Below are 6,080 nucleotides of genomic sequence, written 5' to 3'. Positions count from 1 at the left end.
TTTGTATTATTATTATTGTTATGTAACAAAAGATCGCCCTTGACAAACAGCAGTAGAAAGGTGATAATAGTGAGAAAGGTGATAATAGTGAGAAAGGTGATAAACGTTCCTTAATAAGTTGCTCAAAATGTGTCAATATATCAAGTTGAGTGAATTTTTCTTATTTTCTGACGGTTGTATTGTTGTGATACAATATAAAAAAAGTGTCCCCCCTTAATAGGGGGTTATTTGACCATTTGGCACACTCAGAAAATGTCCCCGTCCCTTAATAGGCGTGTCCGTTTAATAGGGGCTGGCCGTAGTGTTAAAAGATATATCGCCCCTCGTTTCACGGAAAAGTTTCCCCTTAATAGGGGTGTCCCAAAGGAGGGATTCTACATGCAATTGTAGAATATACCGTTTAGTTTCTTCCTTGATTCCATATTTTTACACTATCATCCTAAGCAAATTTCGAGTTAAGAACGTATGTATATGGTCCTAAAGTTTGTGGTATACTCTTCAACTTCAATATTTTACGCAGATTCATTTGCCATTGTGGTGCATTAATCAATAAATCTATGATTTCAACACTACTGTAATACAGCTGATGAAACGGAATGTGATTGTGAATGGTAGAGACATAAACTTAGACGAGAGGTGAGTCTATTGCAAGTATTAAATCGTGCTAATTGTAATATTAGTGTAATAATGCGATCAACTGTGCCGTCTATTGTCCTGCTCAGACCTACCTGATTAAAGTGACGGATTGCTGATAAAAAAAAAGTATTTTTATCTTTAGACATTATTTTTACGTGATTTAAAAGTTTAGTTTGATGGGGATTTGTGGAGGAGACGACATTAAAATGGTTCTCAATAGTGTAACACCGGTTGTAAAGGTGTAAGCAATAAAAGCACTGAATAATTCTTCGCATAAATATATTTGTCTCGTAAAATAACATATTCGCACAATTCACCAAGACTCTTTAAAAAGTTTGTTGATACGCAGTGGTGGCGCCAGTTGAGACCGGGGACCAGGGCCCCTTGTCGGAGAGAGTTCCCTCTTTCCCATTACCCACGCTGTCGGAAGAAAAAAAAACAATTTTCCGGTTAGAGAAAAAAGTCTATGTAATTTTACAGAATGATTGATTAAATAAGCCTTTCAAATCCCTAACTTTTCAGAGTTTCCAGGGCCGTAGGAGAAATTGCTCTTTCCGTCGGGAAAATGGGACTACACCCCCCTCCCACCGTCTAGCAAATTCTGGCGCCACTGTTGATAACAACGAGGGGAAAATGGTGGGTATGTAGGCTAGAGGTAACTGTTTTAAAGGCTTAAGGGTATCAGTAATTTCAACGTTTGTAGAAAGCAATGAGGAATTAAGCAATTTTGACAAAATGGTTTGATTGGCCGAAAGTCTGGATCTTAAAACTGCCTACCTCACGCGAGCTTTTACTTGGTTATTTGCGACGTATATTCTCTAGGCCTATACTAGTCTCCAGATTCAACCCGGGTAATTCTAATTATGGTCTTGTACACGAATTTTAGTTGTGATTTTTCCAGAATGTATCCAACCAGGCAGAGGTTGCCATTATTTCAGGTGCCGGATTCAGGGTGTGACAAAATGAGCGCTCTCACCTTGGGTTCGGCAACAGCAAACAAAAAGCTTGTAATTGTTTTTTTCTAAGATGGCTAGAATAGCTCCGTAAAGGGAACTTTCCCAACCCGCCCACTGTGACCTTAGGTGTTCGACTTGCCCTTCATTAGTAGATTTGAAAGGAAATATTTAAAGGTTGAAATAGAGCTACCATGGCCTAGGCCTACTTCCTTTGAGAGTATGTTCCAGGCTGGTGTAGTTCGTTGAAAAAAAAGCTTGATTAAAAAAAAAATTAATATAAAATTATGACCACCCTTTCTCCCTTGCTTCATTTTCCGGCTCCATAAGTCAAAATTTAAAAATCAACTTTTATTTAAGTATTGAGTTGTACTAGGTAGTATATTGATTTTCTGTAAATTGTTTGTATTTAGGCCTATGGTAGGCCTATCTTTACGGCTTCAGACGTATTGTCATTAGTGAGTGTTTTTGATGCTTCGCATACAATACTAGCCTTTCATCAGACGATAAAAATCGGAAGAAATATTGTGGTTAATTGTATAAAATGAAGCCTATGGTAAAAAAGTATAATAATATGCAATAAAGGAAATTCTCTGTACAAAGTAGGATATGTTGGTCTGCTTCATTTTATCTGTCTCTTTTCATCTCATCCAAATTATTCAAACAGTCACACATATTGATTCGGATGAGCCCGCTATTGGTTTGATTATTCATTAAGAATCATCTAGAGTGCCCCACAGTCTACAAGCACGCGCGATTGTTACATAGATCACAGAACCTATAGTGTCTGTGCAAAGATGATGCCACTGGATTTGTGAATAAATAATCACCGGAAACTGCTGTGTTTATCTAGGCCTATAGTATTTAAACACAAATAAAATAATAAATCATATCTCATTGACAGCTCGCTTTATTTTACAATTCAATAAAAATGTTATTCGTTACGCACCGGAGCATATTTCACTTATGAACGATCAGACGTCATACACAAATATGTTTGTTGTTGACATTCTGTTTATGGGGTCAAGGTAACAATATTCCCCTAAATTTCGTGAATCCAGGTACCTCTCTTTTACGGAGAACATCATTAAAAAAAAAAATGCTTTATTATAAAATTCTATATTAGGAATAAGTGTAGCACTTATGGTTAAGCCAAGGCCTTTATGCATTCCTACAATTCCTTGTACCATACCGTGCTAATTTATATTATTCTACCACTTCATTGCGTAACATATGAATTGATATATTGCCGCACGTCTTCCAATTACAATATTTTGACAGTTGAGCTAAAACACTTGGAATTAAAAATTAGATATGTTAGTTTCTTTGTATATCGAAGTAAAATACAGTAGAATTTCTCCTCTTGAGACACCATTCGGGGGACACTCCTATTAAGGAGACTTTTACCTGAAAAGAGAGCCAATATCTTTATACACTACGGCCAACGACTTAAGGGGACGGGGACAATTTCTGGGTGTGCCAAATGGTCAAATCAATACACATTTCAACCCCTATTAAAGGGACGCTTTTTAAAATTTAAATCACAACTTACAGCAGTTTCAAATACGAAAACATCATTCAACTTCAATATTTTGACACATTTTCTGCAATAAACTTAGGCCTAACATCAAACCATAATTTTTCCTGAATGGACATCGGTAGGTCTACAGCATGTGTTGCTTCATAAAATCTTCTCAAATTTTACTCTTAACCATGGGTATTCTTTTTTTCTTTTAATTGTGTGTGTGCTTTCCATATAAGATTCTAATCCATATTAAAGCACGCACCCTCACTTCGAAGTCGTTACTCGGCATGTAGGCCCTTACTTTATCTTTTGTATAGAATAGGAAGCTCAATATTTCAAAAAAGCAAGAATATTTGGTCATTAACATTGGATTATGAAATACCGTAATGTCGGGAAATAGCAGTTTGTTCTTTTAAATACGTTTCTGTTGATTTCATATTGTAAATGTGTTGTATTTTCGTTGCAAATCATTACTCTAGCTCAATTAACATAAAATTATAAAGAATCTATGTCCTATCGTATGAAAACATACCAAACCCCCTATTTAAGGGGACGATTTCACGTGTTTTGGTTAATATCTAGGGGACACCCCTATGAAGCGGACACTTTTGGTCTCGAAAGTGTCCCCTTAAGCTATTAGGTGTTATAATGTTTTAGATATCAGTTATATGATTAAATACAATTTTTATCGCCAGTGAATAGGGCGTATCACAAATAATGCCGTCCTATTCTAGGCCTTGTAGACATTTAATTGTATTTGATCGTTGCGAATAAGCCCTACTTTTTATTGAGTTTTCTTAGAGATGTATATCGACAGAGAGAAAAACAACTTCAGCACCCATTCTCCCACCACCCATCCTAACGCACGTTAAACCATCTGACATCAAGCATTTAGCATGATCGCGCGAAACGTGGTGAATCTGTGTTGGTAACGTTTCGTGAATTATGGCGTAAGCCTTTTCGTGATTGTCGCGTGTCTGTTTCAGATAGAAATAATAGCTTCATGCTTATGCGATGTAAATAACAGATGTGACAATTTTTTAAAGATGATTCTTGCTATAATTTTGGGATATAAAATGAGCAACTTGTTCACACGAATGAGGTTCATTGTCTTCTAAAAAAGGAAATCGTGATGTGGTCTTACGATCAGAGCGCGCATAGTAGGTTTACAGACATGGAAACGAAACGGTAGTCTACATCACACCCAAGTATCACCCAGGGAAAACACAGACCTACAAAATTAAACCCTACAACCTCCCATACACAAAGGTCATGTTGTATTATTTACTGATATGTAACATAAAGGTGCATAGGCCTACCGCTTAACGGATGTTTCCTTGAGAGTGACGAATAAATCGTTCGTATTTTATTGGCTGAGGTTAAGTTTAAAGATCTAGCCAATCGTTGGACAGGACACGACTACAATAATGTATCAACAAAGGCATATTGTTATACTTTACCTACATACACACATATACATGCATAATTACATACAAATATTACCGGTATAGGCCTAAATACCCACATATTATAAATACAAATATACGACATGCTTAAATACATGCTTACGTACATATATCATATCCTTTTATTTGACTTTCCCAGTTGTACTTTTAACTAAAGACTACTTCTGGAACAGTGATTTGCATGGTCTTTAGCAACTTTGGTCTTTAATTAGAAAATGTATTAAATATAATAGACAGGCGATTGGGCCGCAAATGGTGGTCTTTAGTTGGAGGTTTTTAATTGAGGGGTCTTTAATTAGAGGGAGACCTGTATACACATTCGTTGCTTAATTAAGCTGATGTTATATTCGTATTGAGTAGCTCTTCAACGAAATGATCCCTTTTGTATAATAAATGTATCTCTAACGAGATTTGAACCTGCAACCACTAAAAATATAACATCATATAGGCCTATTCCTATTCGAGCACTGTTAATAGGCCCTATTATTAATCTATTCGTTTAAACAAGATCAAATGTGTTGCTGCATAGTAAATGTATATACAATCAGTTAACAGACGATGTCAATTTGGCGCAATTTATTTGTCGGATTTGAATTCCCAACGAAACCACGGTGGCCCAGTTCACTAAAGCATTTGCACGACAGTAGAATGTCTCATGATACTCGCCTTGATAGCGAGAGGTTGCAGGTTCGAATCCCACCAGAGACACGTTTTACATACAATTGTAATAAAGGACATTTTTGTGTTCCTATTTGAGCGTTATTATTATTATTATTTACTTACTTTGAATATTACTATGTTTCCCATTTATGTGACCCACAAGCTTTTCTAGCTTAACCACCGCTCCACTATATGAGCGTTTCAGGCAGAAAAAAGTACCTGGGGGTTAGATCTGCGGTATATATTCTGGATCTAGATAATGAGAGGTTGCAGGTTCGAATCCCGCCAGGGTCACCTTATTTATACAACTGTAATGAAGGAACTTTTCGTTGATAAGCTATACTTGATACTATAATGACAACATATTGCTATTCGAGAACTGTCATTATTATTTATCTAGTTGTGTATATTGTGTTTACGGTGTTACCAGGATACATAATTTGAATAATATTTACTATACTATGACTTCCCAGCTGTGACCCACAAAATTGTCTAACTTAACTGTGTGAGCGTTTCAGTCAGTTGTACGAGAGAAAGTGTCTGGGGTTAGATCTGCGCGTCTATTGTATAGGTCTCCGTGGTCTAATGGGTATGATATTCGCTTTTTTAGCGCACTTTCGAATCCCGTCGGAGACACTTATTTTTTATGCAAATGTAATAAGGGAATTTTTCGTTGATGAGCTATGCTTAATACGATTATTACAACATACCGTATATGTCTTTGTGGTCTAACGTTTGATAAGCGCCTTGATACAATTATGACATCACATATTTCTATTCGGGCAATGGATATATGCATATATATATATATGCATATATATATGCATATATAGGCCTATA

This window comes from Anneissia japonica, unplaced genomic scaffold (assembly GCF_011630105.1).
Source record: "Anneissia japonica isolate Jap-2015-1 unplaced genomic scaffold, ASM1163010v1 scaffold284824_len513422_cov204, whole genome shotgun sequence".
Taxonomy (NCBI): domain Eukaryota; kingdom Metazoa; phylum Echinodermata; class Crinoidea; order Comatulida; family Comatulidae; genus Anneissia; species Anneissia japonica.
Note: the sequence above shows the minus strand (reverse complement) of the source record.